The 21,919-nt window shown below is 36.8% G+C and overlaps 1 long non-coding RNA gene across 1 annotated transcript; it reads right to left on the bottom strand.

Annotated features, from left to right (window-relative positions):
- Window positions 1–1,445: 1,445 nt before the first annotated feature.
- On the bottom strand, window positions 1,446–16,442 carry LOC125266110. Its single transcript, XR_007184436.1, has 3 exons — window positions 16,217–16,442; window positions 2,386–2,639; window positions 1,446–2,288 (listed from the first exon to the last, which is right to left on the bottom strand). It is a non-coding gene; the product is annotated as an uncharacterized LOC125266110 (long non-coding RNA).
- Between the last annotated feature and the right edge of the window lie 5,477 nt (window positions 16,443–21,919).

Raw genomic sequence — 21,919 nt, 5'->3', positions numbered from 1 at the left:
ATTATAGTAGTGAAAACATAAATATTAGTATTATATTAATATCTACATACTTTGAATGTATCTGTTAGTATGTAGTATTTAGTAGGGCTGCATGGGACAATACTATCTATGCATCGGGCAAAATATTTTCCAAATGCATTGTAAATCGATTCTGCGATTAAATTTTAACAGCAGATGGCGATCTTTTTTTTTTTTCAACTGCATGCTCAAATGCTCATGAAGAAGAGCGCTCATGCATTCAGCTGAGTCTGACCCTGCGTTCCCTTCGGAAGGGCTCATCCCTATGCCCTAATCCCTTCAAAGTGTTTATCCTCCGGAGTGAAAGCTTCGAAGGGATGAAGGGTGTAGGGGTCAAAAAAAAACTCTTTTTTTGGAACGCACTTCTGCGTCCTCTTAACAAAACAATCAAAGAGGAGTAGATTGTGCAAGCTGCGCCCTTTGTTTAACGATAGTTTATTTATTTATTTTTGATTTAGGCCTATCGCATCATATTGTATATTGTGTCTACGTATTTGAAACATGTGAATGGACTGATAAAGGGAGCTGTAAAGTACAATGTCGTTTTGACCATAATAATGTGCCAAATCTAACTCATATAAATATTATAGTAGTATAGAAAAATATTATATATACATTTATAGGTAAAATCGAACTCCAAGCCTCCGGTACCCATCCTGTGACGTCAAACAACTTCCCTGTGCAAAGGATCATGGGGGCCCGAAGTGTCCATCAGTTGTACCCTTCGAAATCCTTCATTCCGAAGTGCCCTTTAAAGTGGTCAATTTTGAGCACTTCGGTTTGGAACGACCCTTCAATATGGCGGCCATGATTATTTTCACTCCAAAGTGCCCTTCGGAGGGCGATATATCCCGTTTGGAACGTACCGTGAGAATGTACTTGCACCTCAGAATGCTTTTATGACGTGAGATTAATGTAAACAGCCCACTGCAAAAACCTTTGTAATTCGCTTCAATCTTTTCAAACTTTATGAATGATTATTTTATAGAAGGTTTAAGTGGTGTGTGTGTGTGTGTGTGTGTGTGTGTGTGTGTGTGTGTGTGTGTGTGTGTGTGTGTGTGTGTGTGTGTGTGTGTGTGTGTGTAAGGAATTGGAAGGAAGCAGAGTACAGCTGTTTCTAAAGCATGCAGTGCCATCTGCTGTTAAAAACTAAGCTTAGAATCGATTTGAAAGAGAAATGCAATACATACGGAAAATATCAAAATCGATCCAGAATCATTTCTTGACTCGCGATGCATCGATGTATTGTCCCAGCCCTAGTATTTAGTAGTATGTAGTATATAGTATGTAGTATCTCCTGTATTAGTATGTAGTGCAAAATAAAATGTATTATATAGTCAAATATTCATTTTTTATTTTTTATTTCACAGCACAGTTGTAAATTTATCAAAACAGTAATAAACTATTTAACAATGTCTTCCATTTTTTGATAGAGTTAAAACTAATAATTATTATTAAATTTGATTGGGTTCCTAAAAACACTAGTGTGAATGTAATGTGGAGTGAGACACTATCACAACTAAAAAAAGGATTGGGTCCAATTTAAAGTGCAACTACAAATGTGTTGTTTAATAATTGAAATATTAACTTAAAATCTCAAAGTGTACTTCAAGTAAATGTTTTATGTCTAAGGAGTTTGGATGACAAAAAAAAAAAAAAAAAAATTAGGAACATCCTGCTCCGGGCCAATGCAAGAATTATAAAAGACAGACAAAGTAGTGCAATTTTTGCTCTTCATTATATTTCATTAGAGCAAAAAAGTGAAAAATAATTTCTATAACGAGTCGAATGCACACTTATCATTAGACCAATGAGCTTTTACTGTATGTGGGACTATCCAGCTTTAAACTGTAAAAGTAAAACCAAGCAACACATATTATAGCCATGTCTGGAACAAAAATATTGCTTCCTTTTCAACATTTAAACCCATGTTTCCATCTATTATTAGTAATAATTACTATATATTTTTATGATAGTTTTATGTAAGTTTTCAGACACTAACCCCTTCAGTTCCACTTCACAGTTTCCTTCTCTGAAACATTCTGTTAGGCTTTTAGGTCTAATTCTGCCAAAAAGTAAGCCGATCAACAAACAAGACCCCTGAGCCGTGTGCCAATCACTGAAGTAACGATAATGCAAATTATAAACAAGAAATAATAACAATAATGACACACTTCCCATGACTCTGCTGTTAGTGGGGAGTGTTGGTGAAGCGTGATTCAAGCAAACATCTCACTTGCCAGTAGATTACCCTAGAGAAAGCGTCCCACCTGCAGAAAGAAAGGGATAGGGAGATAGACAGATTTATTAGGAAGAGTGTAAATATTAATTTTGATCTCGTCTCACGGTGCGCAAGGACTTAATTACCCTCATTTGCATATAATTGCATCCCGTGGGATGGCCCGCAAGGCATGACTCACAGAGCGAGACGTTGTTTTGGTCGTTGTGGTGACGAACGTTGCTCATCAGTCTGGCTAAAACCTTGCAGTGTGATGAGGCGTGCGGGGAGGAGTCCGACTGAGCATGCTCAGTACACACACCAATGAATTTCAATGTGGACCAGTCCATTCACCTTCTGTCCCGTGGCAGTTCCAGCATGACACATGCTGATTAGCAGAGCTCTGTAAAGTGAGATTGAATTATGTAAATACAGTGATTTAGAATACATCCAATCTGACTGGGCCATCTTGCAATCAAATCGGCAATTCGCTGTTTTAGTTATTTACGCGCCTCTTATTCACCCGCAGGCTTGTTTATCTGGGTGTATAAATCAATTCAGGCTCATCATGCAGATCTATATCTGTTTGTTCTATACATGTTTATTTACTCCTGAATATAAACATTTACTTTCCTCACTCGTTGTACATACTAGCACAAAGCGCACAAGACTATTCCTCAATGGCACATGGTGCATTCATGCATTCAGAGTGAAGAACAGAGAATGTTAAACAACACTTCAATTACTTACACAGTAAAATCAATGATGCTCGGTTTACATGTCTCAAAAAAATGCATCAGCCACCCAAATCCCTTGAAAACACTTCACTGACATGAGGACTTTGGCCAATTGAGCTGTTTAGCTAATGAGCTGAATTTAACACTCAGTAATAATGAAACTCAAGAGTGAAGAACAAAACACATTGAGGCCTAATCCAGAAACAGTCTTCACACATTTATTCGCAGCACACAAAGATCCATTAGTGGGTGCCAGGAATGTTATATGACTGTTGGATGACCAGAAGGAGTTGTGCTCACAAACGGAGAGAGAATAATTGTGCTAATGAACAGAAAGGAGGGATGAGACGCAGACGAGTGTGTGGCAGATGGCTACGACGAGCCGCAATTAGAAAATGAGGGTCTGACTCTGTGTGCACATGAAAGCTAGATATCACTCTATCTGAACAGGTTCAGACAGAATTTACATACAAATGATTGTATAGAAGCGGATACACACACATAATCATACTCAAACTAGGTCTCAGGATGCAAAAGCTACAGCTCATTTATGTGGCAGCTTGTGCATTTACTGCTCTCTCATTTGATGCATGCAAACAAATCACCGAACTCTCATAAGAGAGAAACAAACATCACTTGCACTGTAAGAAAGTAGGCCTACTTTATAACATCTGAGATATGGGGTCCCAGGCTTTACAGCATGCATGGATGCTTTGAATTTGGATTAAGATGAAATAGCACTCTACAGTCACTAACGTGTACGTCTTTTGCAGCTCAGAGGCAAAGTGTTCAATTTTTGACCAATGCATGATGTCAAAAAGAATTTATTGTGAGGGTTAACCTGCCTCAGACAAAATAATATTTGATTGGATGTTACAAGGACAGGGAAATCTGTTGCTTGTAGAGCATGGCTGGTGGGTGACAAATCAACATTTTACAAAACCACATACTAAACAGGTGATAGGCAAACAGCAAAACGTTTTTGCATTCACACATGTGATTGACACATCTAATAAAAATAGATGTGGAAGTATTACACTACCATATTTAGAGGAGTCTGAAAGGAATCTCTTATGAAAATCAATGTTGCATTTATTTAACCAAAAATACAATAAAAACGTTAATATTGTGAAATAGTATTGCAATTTAAATGTTTTCTATTTTTAAAATGTAATTTATTCCTGTGATGGCAAAGCTGAATATTAAGCAGCCATTACTCCAGTTACTGTAAATATTCAAGCGCTGGAACAAGCCAAAGGGAATTTGTTACTCACGCACTGTGTGGGAAGTTTAACATCCGAATCGCGCGACCTGAAACCATGTTTCGACAGCGCGCAAAGCTGAGCCCTCTTGCATGCTTTCCTGTACTTTCAATGGTCAAATTCATTCAAAATTATGTCAAAAAACGCCTGTCTCGGCGAGTATAGTAAACATAGTCGGTTATTATGCTCTTAAGTGAACGCAAACACAATGATCCATGTGTGCATTGGGTCTTAAAGTGACAGCATCCTAATAACCATGCTACTTTCTGCGTTTTTAACATTAACCAAACAACAAAGGACAGTCTAAAATTTTGGTGTCATAACTGCCTGTTTTTGTATCATAAAAATATTTTTGGCCTGTAAATTCACTGGCCATTGGCAAAAAATTGAGGTGAGTCCCAATTTGCGTACTTGTGCACTATTCTATGACATTTTTAAGTATAAATAGTGCAAGTAGTGTGTTCACACTGAAAATTCCAAAAAGAAAAAGTACACTTTAAATACCCGTATGATGCACTAAATTGACGGAAAAAAATGAAGTGTGGAATGTTGGACACTTCATGCACTCAACTGTCGTAGCGGAGGGGGAGGGGGTATCAGACTTCTTTGTTAAATGACAGAATAACCTTAAAGCGATAGTTCACCCAAAAATGAAAATTTGATGTTTATCTGCTTACCCCCAGAGCATCCAAGATGTAGGTGTCTTTGTTTCTTCAGTAGAACACAAATGATGATTTTTAACTCCAACGGCTGCCGTCTGTCAGTGGTATAATGCAAGTCAGCGGGAACTTGGACTATAAGAGTAAATAAAACACGACACACAAATCCAAATTAAACCCTGCGGCTCGTGGCGACACACTGTTGTCTTAAGACACGAAACGATCGGTTTGTGCGAGAAACCGAACAGTATATCATTTTTACCTCTAAGTATATGCGCGAGAAATCACTGCCGTTGTCAGAGCGTGATCAGACCTCACGAATCGAGTGATGAATGCCGTTCGACGTCGTGGTGTATTAGAGGTAAAAAATGATATAAATACTGTTCGGTTTCTCGCACAAACCGATCGTTTCATGTCTAAGGACATCAATGTGTCGTCACGAGCCGCAGGGTTTAATTTGGATTTGTCTGTCGTCTTTTATTTACTCTTATAGTCCAAGTTCCCGCTGACTTGCATTATACCACTGACAGACGGCAACGGTTGGAGTTAAAAATCATCATTTGTGTTCTACTGAAGAAGAAAAAAAGACACCTACATCTTGGATGCGCTGGGGGTAAGCAGATAAACATCAAATTTTCATTTTTGGGTGAACTATTCCTTTAAACAATTTACACACTACATGGATGAGTAGTACATAGTGCATAAGTACATAGTGTATAAGTGCATAGTGTATAGAGAGTCATTTGGGACGCAACTTTAGTTTTAGGCCCTGAGTAGTAATTAAATTCAATTCACATTTATTTGTATAGCGCTTTTCACGATACATATCATTTCAAAGCAGCTTTACAGAGAATGCATGTCAACATTACAATTTAAAGAATGCAGTTAGCAAATAATGTAATAATTTAGGCAAATAATTTACAATCACTGTTAGCAGTTTAACTGAAGGTAGAAGCAATGAGCTCCTAGAAAAATGAATTACATATTAACAATAATTAGGATACATAGAAATTTGGGAATGTGCATGTTGATCCAGATGATTTCATCTTCTCAAGTCCTAGCAGGAGTTAGTCTTCTGAGGTCTTCTTAAGAGGCTGGATCCAAACTGAAGTTGATGAGTAGTAGTATATGCATGCGGCCTAAATCATATGGCTGAATCATTGCCGCGGTTATATTCAGAACAAAAGTAATTGTGTGTGTGATGTTAATTTTATGTAACAATTCAATAAACAAGATGTTGATATTAAGCAACTTACATTTTAAACACAAAATTGCCAGTTAAATAAGTCAGTCATTATCTTCCTCTCTGCATTTCACCTCTGCTCTAGCTTGTTTCCTAGTCTAGCTTTCTATATTTGGCATTGTAATCTATGAATATTGTTGAATCTGACAAATTACTTATGTCTTTTTATTGTAAGTCACAACAAAAGCATCTGCAACATGCATAATTGTAAATATTTGCAGCTTGAATGTAGCTAGTAATATATTTGCTCATAACACCTTGAGGGGGCCTCACAAAGGGTTGGGGCACACACCTTCACCCTGCACCAGAGAAACGAGAGGCTTCAGGTTGGACTGGCTGAGGAGCAGAAGCTCTTTAATTAAAGCTGATGAGGGGTTTGCACTCAACACGCCACAAGTTTCTGTCACTGTGCCGTTTACTGGAGTCACAACGAACTGGAGAGGAGAGCTAACGAGGTGTCATCTCCCAGATGCTTTGCTCATCATAGAAGAAGCAGGGCGGAAAGAGGAAAGAGAGAGAGAGAAAGAGGGTATATAGTGTGGGCCATGGATGACAATGTGTGAGAAGGAACAAGATGGCAAGAACAACAATGAGAAGAGAGTAGGAGAGCGACAGAGAGAGGAAGAGGACTGTTAATAAACTTCTGTTTATTAACACTACCACATCATCTGGCGCAGTTGATGCCATCTGGTGTAATGGCCTGGGTGCCACGCGCCCGCAGGCAGATGGTACCCATTTTACTGATCATTATTACACCATCAGCATGTACGTATGACAGACGGATACAGTCTGCACACCCCTGCCTGGCATTAGGACAGCATGGGCACATATAACATTAATCTACACCAAAGACTATAGATATAGAAAGACGGTTCACTCCTATTAGTTATGAATGGGAGGAACTGCAACGTGAAATATGGCGGAATACGTGCCGCCTTCTAAGTAAAAGAGCCAATCGCAGATTGATAAAGTCATTGCCTCAATGCAGCTGCCTTTAGAGGCTGCGATTCCCATAGAAACCTGAGACTCACGCTTAGGAATGCACATGCACATTGGCTCGTTTAGACTGAAAAATAAGCTTTTTAATGCTATTTGAGCATAAGAAACAACATTTATGGGACAGTTCATGTCAGATTTTGTTGCTGATTTGAAATACATTATTTAATAGTGAGTTCGCCAAGCAGTTTTTGAGATTTCAGAATTCCTCCATTCAAATCAAGCGTGCCACACGAGTCCTGAAAAGTGAAGCCAAAGCGTCTCGATCGCCCCCAGGTGGCTGGAAGCAGTATAGGTCATAAACTCTGCCCTCTCCATGAAATCAATCACACAATTACACTTTAAACATTTTTATCCAAAGACGGTTTCTGTCATTTTAGTTTTTATCACGCTGGTGTTAGTTCAAGTGTTCGTTCTTTAAATAAGTCTGGGTTTAGTTAGATATTTGATGCTATAAAAACAGGGGTGAGACATCCTGATTGACAGCTGAGATTGACAGCTTCTGACAGATTGACAGATTGACAGTCTCAAGATGTCAGAGCCATATTGGCACACTCATTTGCACATTTAAGTCAAGTCACCTTTATTTATATAGACCTTTATACAATACAGATCTAAAAAGACAATAATGTCATTGTTTAGCTCAGTGTTCAGTGTTGGTTCAGTTGAATTCAATAACTGTGTACAGTGTATCAATTCAAGTTTAAGAAAAAAATAATGTCATTATTCAGCTCGAGTCAGTGCAATGTTGATTCAGTTCAGTTCAATAACAGTGTCAATGTTGCAGAGTTCATCAATTATGAAACTTATTCAATTCAGCTATAAAGCAGCTCTACAGAAGACAGTAGCGCCATTCATTTCAAGTTTTGTTCTCATCCAATAGTGTCAGTGCAGTCATATGGATAAAATTGGTGAATATCAAGTGTCTTTTAAACCCCAACTAATCAAGGCAAAGGCAACAGTGGCAAGGAACGCAAACTCCGTCAGGTTACAGAAATGGAGATCGAGCCACAGTCATGATCTCATCTATTGAATATCTAAACCGCTTACGTTACGAAAAGATTGAGTCTTGAAGAGTTTAGATTACATTTTCTTTTCATCGAGACAATGAGATCTCAGATGCTCTATTTATTTTTGAACTACTCAAAATAAGGCTTGCGTTTGCTAAAGTGTCCCTCCTCCGTGCAGCTCTCCCATCACAGATTGCCGTCTAATCCAGGTAATAGCCATTAAGCAGCCTTGTCTGAACAAAAATAAGCTTCGCTCCACAAGCCAAATGTGCCAGAGACATTTTTGGATGCAACAACACCCAGAGGAATATCTGAACCCACCAGACACACCCCGGTCCTCCCAGGCTGGGGAAATGTTTTCGCTCCGACTGTCAGTTGTTGGACACACATCCAGTAAGTGGCAGGTTGTCATGAATATTCAGTATACAGTGTTTCCTGCATGTCTATGAGAGCAAGACCGAATATGGCTTGGATTCCTAATGGGATAATGAGGATCATCTGAGGGGTCCACACAGGTGGCCATTTTGGTGAATAGACTATCCCTGTTTACACTAGGCATAAAAATCCTCTGTGCATATTTGTAAAGCCACCTGATTGGTCTAAACCACATAAAATGCTGTTGTAAACAATCTTAGACAAATCAGACTGTCAAAGCCACCCTCCAGAGCATATCAAATAACTCAATATGCACTTCATGGGAACTTTAAACAAGATTAAACAGCCTACACAGGACACAGTAAGCTTTAGCCATAAATGACACCCTGACTGGTGAGCACAAAAACATTTAACTTTCATAACATGCATTATATTGTGTACAAAAGCCTTTTTTATATTAACCGGGTCATGAGGAATCAAACTTGCATGATCTTTTGAAATAAAACAGTTCATTGCACTATGAAAACCCTGTAACTTTAGAACACAAACTAGTAAAAAAAAGACTATTTATTAAAACTAAGCTACAAAAACATGCTAAATGCCACAATGCTTCACCTTTTTGACACAAAGGCCTCCCATAGTGCGACATAATATTCAAAGACCCCCTAATACAAGGTTAACATACTTTGCTAACAGCATTCTTTATTTTTTGTCAGTCCTTCTTTTGTTTTCCTTTTTCTCTGTGACTATTATATCAATTAACTTGTCTAACATTTGCCAGCTAAAAAGCCAGACTAAAAAGCAAAACTAGCTAGCTTTTGACACATTTATTTTTGACTCTGCTTTGAGCATGAAGTGTGTATTTCGACACCATTAGTGGTACTAAATGGAATTTCAAGTGTGTTTCCCAAACACTCTTTACACTTTTCTGCCCAGGTTATGTTGTGGAGAATACAATGTAGAAAATTGAGCTGTATTCTCAGTTATGAAAGCATTTCTGTTGATGTTGAAGCAATAAAAGCCCCTTACTGCTCACCTTCAATTGTTCAGCCAGACCTGCAACAAAAGTTGAGTCAAAAAGTTGAGTCAAAACAGAACAATGTTGTGACATCATTGTTACATCATTGTGACATCACCACAGAGTTTATACTTTCTGGAAGTCAACCTATGAATGACGTAAATTGGTTATCTCTGTATAAAAAAGTATTTTATGAATATTCTTAATGTCTTATATATAAATATATATATAAAATAATTTGTTACTTATCCGATGTATGTCCTCTTCCAGTTGTATTTCACCAGGAAACACATAAGCATCTTCAAACAGAGCACATGCCTGAGATTTTTTTCTTGCTCTCTAGTTCTGAGCTTAATTTAGTTGACAGTCTATTGTGAATCAGTCGATTTCTCTCAGCTTTAGCCAATTTACTCTGAACAACAAGCATGTCAGCACTGTGCTGATCTACATGAGGCCTTTACAGGACAGACCTCAGCACCACCAAACACACACAACCCTGGTATTTTTAGACCAATTAAATCTTTTCTCACTGTAATCCACCTGAAGGACAGTGACTGACACTTCAGAGAAGATCCATACAGTGATGAACTGGTTATGAAAGAGATGGGGTTGTAAATAGAATTAGGTGTTATGTTTTCCAGTACTGAAATATTGACATTGGCTCTGCTGGGTTTGTTATAATGGAAGCACTGGGTGAAGACACCAGGCGTATTCATTAATTCTGACAGTATTGAGTTTCCCACAGACTACTGAGCAGGGACTCCTTGTAAAGAGGATTATATATCTTGTACCAGACAACTAACACCACAACAGAGTAAAATGTAAAATTGCAACCTCAGAAATACTAATAAATGTGATAATTCATTGAGCTTGCTCATGAATCATAATATTAAATAAAAAGTGAGTTTGAGTTTAATGCACTTGCAGTGAAAAGTACAAACATAGTATCATTAAATATCTAAAATTCTTACTTTAGTGCATCAAACCCAAACTGTGTTTCTGGGTCAAAGTGACTCAAAATGATGAAATGGCTCTTAATTATGAACTCAAACATGATGAAACCCAAAGTTCCCTATTGAAAGACCTGCATCAGGAATTACAGTGCTGATTCAGACTGGTTTATGCTGATTTGTATTGGCTTGGAGCTGGTTTATCTGAAGAACATGCACTGCCATGTTTACCAGAAAAACTTAGCTGATCGACCATGCTTATGGTCAAGCTGGTTGCCTTGCAGAAGGCCAGCACACCAGCATCCAAAACACAACATATGCTGGTGTCCAGCAATGCTGTTCTTTTCACAACATGCTCAGACTGAGCAGCTGACCCCAAGCACCCATCCCTGGGGTTTCTTGGCCCTCAATTGCAAATCTTTATGAACCAACTGGAGCACAGTACTTCCCAACCTTTCTTATAGACCTTATGTAGCTCTGCCCCTTTTCAGTGCTACGCTCATTGTGTTCTGTCTTGCGGCTTGTATTTCCACAGCATGATCATAAGATCTTACAGATTTATGAATGAACCGCTCGTTTTAAAGACTTCCCGGTCTACTGACATTTATGACATCCGCTTCAAATGTTACACTGCTCTTGACAACTTTTGTTAAGTGAATCCACTTCCCTAGCTAATTACTCTTCAACAGTGATGCCATAGAAATATACAGAGCTACCACAAAAAAAGACAAATATTCTAAAGATGGCTGTGCCCTTGTTTATTTATATTATAAAGCAACGAGAATACATTTTGTGTGCCAAAAATAACAAAATAGCGACATTATTCAACAATATCTAGTGATGGGCGCTTTCATAACACTGCTTAGTAGATTTCTGGGCATTGAAACAGGGAGTGTTATTGCCGGTGAGGCCTTACTGAGCCATGGGATTTTATCAAAAATATCTTAATTTGTGTTCTGAAGATGAACGAAGGTCTTATGGGTGTGGAACGACATGAGGGTGAGTAATAAATGACATAATTTTCATTTTTGGGTGAACTAACCCTTTAATATTATAGAAAAAGAGGCCATTATGATCATGATACTCCCAGTAAAATAAAAGCAATTTAATTTACGTTGCTTTCTCTATCTTTAATAAAACATTGGATTTTGCTAAGTTTTGACAGTTCCGGGGGCAATCCCAGCTAACAAAAATATGTTCTAAGAACGTTTTGTTAACGTTCTCATTAAGTTACAAAAATATGTTCAACACGTACAGTTTTTTAAATGTTTTAAAAATGTCTTTCTTATGCGACCATTAAGGGAACCTTCCATTTAATCATTTTGCCATCTAAACGTTCCATGAATGTACAAGTAAAAAACTAAAACAAATGTTTTACTGGAAGAACGTTTGTTTATAACTTTGAGAGAACCTTGCTACAATGTTGACTTAAATTCTGAGAATATGCTCCCTGTTGGCTGGGATTGTGAAAAAATTTCTCTGAGAATGACCTAATGGCAAATTTATTTATTAATGAAACCTAAAGTCAAAATTCAAATTTAAATAGAAGCTCAGCAAGTATAAAATGTCACCCAAAGTGAATACAAACAGATCTACAGCCATAGCATGGCCTGCAATCATACATTTCTGTTCATGCTGCAATTTAGAGCAAAATGTCTGCAATCTAAACCTCACAACAGCAGATCCTTCGTTGTTAGTATACATTGTGTAGCATTTACCTGCTTTACAACGCTGGTTAAAATTGCTCTTCACACACTCAAGCATGTACAGTATAAACAGTCAAAACCTCATGACCAGCGTGAGTAGGCATAGAACATTATGAATGTTATCTTTCTAATCCAGACAGGGTTTAGAGAACTGCAACACCTAAGCAATGCTTCCAGTAACACCCCTGCTGGCTGGCAAACAAAGGAAATCTCAACGCATGAGGATAAAACATTCAAACGCTACAGTTGATGTTGTGAACAGACTCCAAAGTCACTGAGCTATGACATCCGCTAGGTTGGCACATGCTTCAAGTAGCATGTCATTTTTAGAAATGTGATGCTTTTTTTTGTTTTCGTTGGCTGTGTCTCAGGAAACAATAGATGAAAATTTCAGTTTATATCTGTGAAACAAGAACCATTGATTTGTTAATGTACATAACTTCATGACTAAAGGCGATTGTTGAGGTAATTTAAGCTTAGATCTATGGTTTAGAGCTACAGTACAGTCCAAAAGTTTGGAACCACTAAGATGTTTAATGTTTTTAAAAGAAGTTTCGTCTGCTCACCAAGGCTACATTTATTTAATTAAAAATACAGTAAAAACAGTAATATTGTGAAATATTATTACAATTTAAAATAACTGTTTTCTATTTGAATATATTTCACAAAGTAATTTATTCCTGTGATGCAAAGCTGAATTTTCAGCATCGTTACTCCAGTCTTCAGTGTCACATGATCCTTCAGAAATCATTCTAATATGCTGATCTGCTGCTCAAGAAACATTTAATGTGTACAATTGTACAAAATATTTGTGTACAATATTTTTTTTCAGGATTATTTGATGAATAGAAAGTTCAAAAGAACAGTGTTTATCTGAAATCTAATCTTTTGTAACATTATAAATGTCTTTACTGCCACTTTTGATTGATTTAATGCATCCTTGCTGAATAAAAGTATTCATTTCTTTAATTTCTTTTCAAAAAAATAAAAATAAAAATTCTTACTGACCCCAAACTTTTGAACGGTAGTGTATAATGTTACAGAAGCTCTGTATTTCAGATAAATGCTGTTCTTTTGAACTTTCTATTCATCAAGGAATCCTGAAAAAAAAAGTACACAACTGTTTTCAACATTGAAAATAATCATAAATGTTTATTGAGCAGCAAATCAGCATATTAGAATGATTTCTGAAGGATCATGTGACACTGAAGACTGGAGTAACGATGCTGAAAATTCAGCTTTGCATCACAGGAATAAATTACTTTGTCAAATATATTTAAATAGTACACAGTTATTTTAAATTGTAATAATATTTCACAATATTACTGTTTTTTACTGTATTTTTAATTAAATAAATGTAGCCTTGGTGAGCAGACGAAACTTCTTTTAAAAACATTAAAAATCTTAGTGGTTCCAAACTTTTGGACTGTACTGTATATTATGTTTCCCACAAACATGCACTATAGATTTTGTTATTAAAGTATTAGTTCACCCGAAAATGAACCGTTTCATGCCATTACAAGATGGCAACCCATGATGTTCTACCCGGAGCTATTCACGTCCTCAGACTCAGATTTTTGCGTTTCTGTGTCAACACGATCAATTGCGAAATGAATCTGCAGCAGTCAGGTGGTACAAGTAAGAGCTCTGTAAGCTGTTTATGTTCATTAATGTTCATTATTATTGTAATGTTCTGTGTTTTGAGACGTGAAGTAATTTAATGCCGTCTCTCGTCTTGTAACTTTGCAGACTCTGCTGTGTGGATTCATATGTTTTGGAGGAGGCGTGGATTTGGAAATTGCTCTGAAGGAAGAGCGGGATCTGATGCTTTCAAAGCTAGCTTTGTATTGCTAGCCTCTCTGAAATTGCCTACCCTACCTTTAAATATATGAAAGTTTGATATGGCACCAGACAGACAGATAATTCCTAACATTTGCAGAATATCGTTAACTGAAACGATATGAAACTGCCACTACTTTCGATCGCTCTTGTTTCATACAAATGCAATTGCCGCCATCTTGTATCTCAGTTATGTATTGTTTTGAAAATGACATCTGAGAACTTCAGCCAACTGCAATAGTTGGTGTGTGTGTCTTTTTTTTTTAGTGGATCCTTTAAGATAATAATTTCATGAATATACGTTAGGAAACATAGTGATGGAAAAATATGGGAGGATGAATTATATTTCACTGCTGTTGCATTTGTTCGCAAAACTTCTCTCATAGAAATGTTCCTGCAGTTCCTGCATTCGCTTACATATGCTCTTGCAAAATTATTGTGTTCCACCCGAAACATTGCATTCACTCGCAAAAGCATCGAAATATAATTTTTCCTCCCACCTCATAATATTTCAGTCATGTAAAGTTTGCGAACACAAAGTTTCCTTGGGGGAACGCACAAGTTTTATGAGCAAACGCATCTATGTTGTACGGAAAAGTGTAGGTCAGCAGGGGGATGAAGTTTGTGGTTGCGTATAGCCTAGTAGGGGCTCGGAGATATAGGGCTACACACTGTACAGTTTCTCTTCTCCTCCTGGACAGGTGCGTATATGTGTATGTATGTTAATATCCAGAGGTTTGTGGCCTCAGCAGCTTTGACTCGAAAGCACCAGGGTCTGTCAGAGAGGATTACACTGCTGCCAACAACATCACCAATGCAAAGAGGATTTAGGAATGATTTCCTAACCCTACCAGCACACTGACTTAATTTATTTAAGCTTTTCCAACAAATCGAATGAATATATAGATAACATTAATCAGATGCTAAAAGGGAAAAAACTTTTAATTTTTAAAAATGGCAAAACTGCTGAAATCAAATATATGGTGATTACGAACAGTCAACATGAAATCAAAATTGACATTATTTACTTTCTTAATGCATATTTCTGGTCTTAGTGAAGTTGAATAATCAATACAGTTACCATAGTAATTTAAACCATTATTTATGTTTATTATGATTATTTTAAAATGTATATAAAATACATAATTTGTTATTATTATTATTTTTATCTATATGTCAACATATTAAATTGCTCTCGACAGTGCAAAGCAAAATACAAGAACTTGGAAAGGTATAAATACAACAGCAACGGCTAAGGCACAATTTTAAACACATTTTTCCATGCAGAGCATCTGCAGTGTTCTGTGACCCTTCACTTTTGTGCAAACTCTTTTCCTTTCCTACATTTTGACTCATTCCATGAGAGCTCTTAAAGGGTTAGTTCACCCAAAAATGAAAATAATGTCATTAATTACTCACCCTCATGCCGTTCCACACCCGTAAAAGACCTTCGTTAATCTTCGGAACACAAATTAAGATATTTTAGTTGAAATCCGATGGCTCCGTGAGGCCTCCATAGGGAGCAATGACACTTCCTCTCTCAAGATCCATAAAGCTATAAAAACTAGGGATGGGCATTTTTCCAAAATATTGTATTCGAATATTTGGGCTCGTAAAAAAAACGAATATTCGAATATTCGTTTATTTAAATGAGGTTAAACGCGAAGGACGTTATATTCATCAAGATTTTGTAACCACTTTCTGAACAAGCTTATGATTAGGCAATATACACAACAAGCTTACATTATATCTTAAGGTTTTCTTTTAGTTCAAAGCATTAAACAATATGTGTAAACAGAAAATATTAAGAACAAAAGCATTTAATCTCAAGCAGCGCGAGCGGGAAAAATACTAATAAAGCAGACAGCGCCAGTTATTGTACAAAATGGACATAATACACTCGAGTCAGTATATGGTTATCGTGTTTATATTGTTTCACATGTTCATGTTGAGAAAAACAATAATATCCACATGCTCGGGTGAGAAAACGAGCTGCGCTGACAGACACTGCAGAGACACAAAGATTATAATACATAACTGTGTGCTGTGTCTGTAACAGTAGCACTTTGTTTTGTGTTCGTAAATATATCTCCCTCGACGAAACTTAAAGGAAGCATATGTCTCAAAATCATTTTGCTATCAGATAAGTTATCATCTTGGCTTACTAACTTACAGCTGCGCTTACCTGTCGTGAATGCAGTGACGGACAGCTGTCTTTCCTCATTCGACGGGTGTTTAGATTTCATGTGCTTTCTCATTCTGGTGTTGATATTATGATAACTCGGTTTCATTAATTAATTTGATCAAAAGTAATTCCATTTTGTAAGATCATTTTCATCTAAGTAATTCCAAACTTTGCGAGGCAGACGACAACATTATGTGACGATCAAATAAACTTGTTAAACACGCTCCACAGCGCCACCTGGTGCATTTAGTTATAACTGCGAATTTTAGTGCTTAGGATTTATCACTGCATTTATGGCCAGGAAAGCAACATAGTAAAATTCGAATAGTATTTTTATTTTTCAAATATTAATTACGGAACGAATATTCGAATATTCGACTATTTGTGCACATCCCTAATAAAAACATATTTAAATCAGTTCATGTGAGTACAGTGGTTCAATATTAATATTATAAATCGACGAGAATATTTTTGGTGCGCCAAAAAAAACAAAATAACGACTTATTTAGTGATGGCCGATTTCAAAACACTGCTTCATGAAGCATCGGATCATAAATGAATCAGTGTATCGAATCTGCTGTTCAGAGCGCCAACATCACGTGATTTCAGCCGTTGGTAGTTTGACATGCGATCTGAATCATGATTCGACACACTGATTCATTTATGCTTCTTGAAGCAGTGTTTTGAAATCGGCCATAACTAAATAAGTCGTTATTTTTATTTTATTTTTTTGCCGCTCCAAAAATATTCTCGTCGCTTTATAATATTAATATTGAACCACTATACTCACATGAGCTGATTTAGATATGTTTTTAGTACCTGTATGGATCTTGAGAGAGGAAATGTCATTGCTGGCTATGGAGGCCTCACGGAGCCATCGGATTTCAACTAAAATATCTTAATTTGTGTTCCGAAGATTAACGAAGGTCTTACAGGTGTGGAACGGCATGAGAGTAAGTAATAAATGACAGAATTTTCATTTTTGGGTGAACTAACCCTTTAAGTAAACTACTGACCAAAGACTAGGTGAGAGGGAAAAATATGAAGCATGTCAGGCAGCTCTCAGTTGGTTTTTGAAAAGACTATTATGGCTACCTTTCCATTTTGTAAGTATTTTGCATGGCACTTTTGAATGGTCCTTCAAGCTCCCTATGTGGTGATTTGACTCCACATGTTTCAACACCATCACTATATGTGATGATACATGTGCATGTTATAAAGAGACTGCATGTATGATTTTAAATGCAGCATGTCTATTAAAGTGTGTGTCATGTGTGTGTGTGTTTGTAAGCTGAGGGTGGTTTGAGGCTGTTCTCTCGACAGCAGCTACAGGCTTTTGTACAGTGAATGTAATGGAGTGGAAAATGCACTCGGCTGCTCTTTATTCGACACAACTACATCAGCGGGAACTCTCCACTTTCATCTGTTTCTCTGATACACACATGAACTACACCACCTGCCCACAGATGACCTGACAACCAATGCATCGATATGTCTGCAGCACATGCATGTCATCAACATTCATGAACAAACTCACACAGAGAATAGTCCTACTGATCAGCGCACACTGACATTTGGCCTCATTATTCACCAGCAAATTTAACCAGCTCAATATGTAAACCTTAACAAATTTAAAACACTACTTTCCAAAAGTTTGGATTTTTTTAAATGTTTTTGAAATACTCTTTTCATTTATTTGATCAAAAATAATGAAATATTTTTACAATTTTAAATAAGAATTTTCTCTGTCAGTATGTTTTAAAATGTATTATTGTAATGGCAAACCTGAATTTTCAGCATATGCTGACTTGGTCAGAAAAAAAAAAAAAAATCTTATTAGTTAAAACCAATTGTGATGCTTAATATTTTTGTAGAAATCAGGATACTTTTTTTCAGGATTCTATGATGAATAGAAAATTTATTTGAAATAGATTTTTTTTGTAATATTATAAATGTCTTTATTGTCACTTTTGATCAATTTAATGCATCCTTGCTGAATAAAAGTATTCATTTTTTAAAAATAAAAAATCTTACTGATCTCAATCTTTTACACGATAATGTACATTTGACAGTACTTTTGAATATGCCGATGTAGTCGTCTAATAAATTTCACTGTATTAGATAAAAAATATCCATCCCATTCAAATAAATGATGCCTGAGTTAAAGCAGAACTAAGTAACTTTTTTTACCATCATAGATAGTTTTCTAAGTCCTTACGATGGTTAATTGATTTGTAGTGGTGTATTTGAGGCGAGCACTAACCCCCTCTGGCACGTCTACGCCAGAAAACAGCACTTGCAAGTTGAGCTGCACCGACCCGAAACAATCTCGCGTCATGTTCACGTTCACGTGAGAGTGACAAAATGCTTTACGGTAATTCAAAAACAATGTATATATTATGACTTTATAAGACAATTTCGAAAATTACCCACCTCCATCGAGTGTAGTGTATTTGCAAATTACCCACCTCCTCTTTCTTGTACTGTATTTGCAAAACTACTGCGCTGGTGAGCGTTGTAGTCGTTGTAGTCCAGAGCTGCGCTTGGAGTATTTACGACAGTGTGATTCACTGAAGGAAACTGTAGGGGGAGCTTCGCAAATCTTACTGAGTTCCGCTTTAAAGTCATGCGCAAGCAGGACAGAAGAGTCCACTAGGTGGCAATACGCACAGTACTGAGCACAGTGTGCACTGTGCAGTCGTCGAAGAAGTGTGTGGAAAGAGCGATTCAAAAACAAGACAAGGGCTACGTCCCAATGTGCATACTATCCATCCTAAATAGTATGTGACATTAGTAATTTTCAATACTATTTAGGGCAGATAGGGTGGAGAGTATGCACATTGGAACGCAGGGAAGTAAACTTAGAAGCATATCCTTCTCCATCGTTTTTGATTCTTGTTCTCTTTGGTGTATCTTCTTAACTTGCAATGGTGGATGCACTATTTTTCTTCTCCCAACTCGGTCATCCGTGCACATCTGTGGTTGAGTAGGCCTATAGTGGTTCAATATTAATATTATAAAGCGACGAGAATATTTTTGGTGTGCCAAAAAAACAAAATAACGACTTATATAGTGATGGTCGATTTCAAAACACTGCTTCAGGAAGCTTCGGAGCATAATGAATCAGCGTATAGAATCATGATTCGAATCGCGTGTCAAACCGCCAAACTGCTGAAATCACGTGACTTTGGCGCTCCGAACCGCTGATTTGACACGCTGATTCATAACGCTCTGAAGCTTCCTGAAGCAGTGTTTTGAAATCGCCCATCACTAAATGAGTCGTTATTTAGTTTTTTTGGTGCACCAAAAATATTCTCGTCACTTTATAATATTAATATTGAACCACTTTACTCACATGAACTGATTTAAATATGTTTTTAGTACCTTTATGGATCTTGAGAGAGGAAATGTCATATGCAGGCCTCACGGAGCCATCGGATTTCAACAAAAATATCTTAATTTGCGTTCCAAAAAAGAATGAAGGTCTTACAGGTGTGGAACGGCATGAGTGTGAGTAATAAAGGACAGAATTTTCATTTTTGGGTGAACTAACCCTTTAAAGCTGCAGTCTGTAAGTTTTGTCTTTTTGTCGCCATCTGTGTTCGAAACCTGCAATTGCATTTATTTGCGGAATTATCATCTTTACGTAGGTTGTGCGTCGGCATTAATGTGCATTAATGTTTTGAGGAGAATGTGTGGCTGTCAGTCACCACACCGGTAGATATTGTACTTCAGAATCACAGATTGTAGTCTTGGAAGTATTCCAAAATAAGAATTTTCGAAAAATCTGAACAAGTAACAAATCTGCCACTTTTGTTTTGACCAACTGAAAAAAAAAAAAAAAGCATTACAATAAATCGCGCTACCAATGGTGATTAAATCTAATGATTGCTTAGCTCATATCACATCAAACTGTGCAAATCATTATTATTGTTTTACTTTGTTCTCAAATAGTTAATTTTAACAACATCAGCATTGCGTGACTACATGTATTTAGTGTGTATTAGCATTATATAGATTTCAATTTCTGTACAGTCTAATCTCTAACGTTAATTTGTCATACCATAAAATCTGCCATCAAAATGATAAGTTTAATTATTGCAGCATTTTTTAATTGTTTAGAGTATTATTTGAAAAAACACATAGCCATAGATATGGACAAACTCATATTATCTCAGTTATATATACAGTATGTAGGCTATGTACTGTGTGTGTGTAAAAAAAACTCAACTGAGTCAAATCTCAAGCAGACAGCTATTTGCATGGAGCGTTTCTATGTAGAGCATTTCAAATCAGTCATTTACAGTATGAGGTTCTGTGATAGTTATGCTTCCTTTAAAGGTGAAAGCTCACTAAGTTTTGAAAGCAAGCTCATATGTATGCACATATTTTGTATTGTGGTTTTAATCAGAGGCTACATTACAATGTTTTTCCACTATTCTGTGATTTATCATAATCAGAGATATCAAAAGATGACTTAACGGGAAGCAGGAACGTCCTTCATCACGCCGCTCCCCCTCTGTGTTCATGTTTCTGTCAGACCGTCTCCTCTTTTTTCCATCCGCTCCAAAATGAATACCCCCTACCCTTCCATTTAAACACACACTCACACTTAGATGTAAAACGCTCTCTGCGAGTGGCCGGTCGGCAGATTACATGTTGAGCAGAGGCAATTTCCTGACAGACAAGCCTGAACATTTCAATCATCTCTTGGAAGACGGGTGACAATACTTCATACGCACTCGCGCACCTGACCCTCCGGCCCTCTCTTCTCCCTTCCTCCTTCAATGAGCCTCAAAATTGAACCCGCACAAATTTGTCTCGTCTTCTCTTACTACAAATGATGGCATTCATATGGGGATGGTGTTGTCTGATCTTTGAAACCTTTCATTTAAGTTCAGGCTGTCTCTCTCTCTTTTTTTCACAGATAGGATTTCATTTTGATCATCACATTGAAAACATCAGGGTGGAGAGTGAGATGAATCTGGTTTCAAATGAGGCGGCCACAGCGCCTCACTGCACCTTTTATTTTTAAGAGGTGTTCTGGGATCCTACTGTGACAGGCCGTCGAAAAATGTACTCTTCATTTTACTCTAAGTCCAAGAGAACAGCAATAAACCTTCAACCTGCTTCCAAAAGGGTACAAGAAAAAATATATTTTACATTTAAATGCTTATTCTATATAAATTTGATCAAATTCATGTTTCATAATTCAATATCCTTAGGGGAGGGCTGTAATGGTTTTTTAAATGGATTCCTAAGGTTTGATCTAATATGTTCATGGACAGCAGGGAAAAAATAATGTTAAATGCTAATAATAAAAAGCAAAAAAGTTCATACAGGCTTATCATCTTTTAAAAAGAAAGATTCTCATATATTTTATTGATGTCAAAGGCTGTGTATCTAAACAAACTTCTACGTGATCTAAAAGTTAGTTTTTGTTTGTGCCTTTACAAAGTTGTAAATTTTACTATTTAGATTAATAGTTGTGCATAATATAATAGTATACATCTTACATCTTAGAGGGTTAGTTCACTCAAAAATTTAAATTACCCCATGATTTACTCACTCTCAAGCCATCCTAGGTGTATATCAGACAAACACAATCAGAGTTATATTAAATAATATCCTGGCTCTTCCAAGTTTGCAGTAAATAGAGGATGAGATTTTGAAGCTCAAAAAAGTGCCCAGGAGTATCACGGA

Source organism: Megalobrama amblycephala, linkage group LG4 (genome assembly GCF_018812025.1).
Source record: "Megalobrama amblycephala isolate DHTTF-2021 linkage group LG4, ASM1881202v1, whole genome shotgun sequence".
NCBI classification, from domain to species: domain Eukaryota; kingdom Metazoa; phylum Chordata; class Actinopteri; order Cypriniformes; family Xenocyprididae; genus Megalobrama; species Megalobrama amblycephala.
The sequence above is the reverse complement of the archived record's forward strand: the minus strand, read 5'-3'. Positions and strand labels throughout refer to the sequence as shown.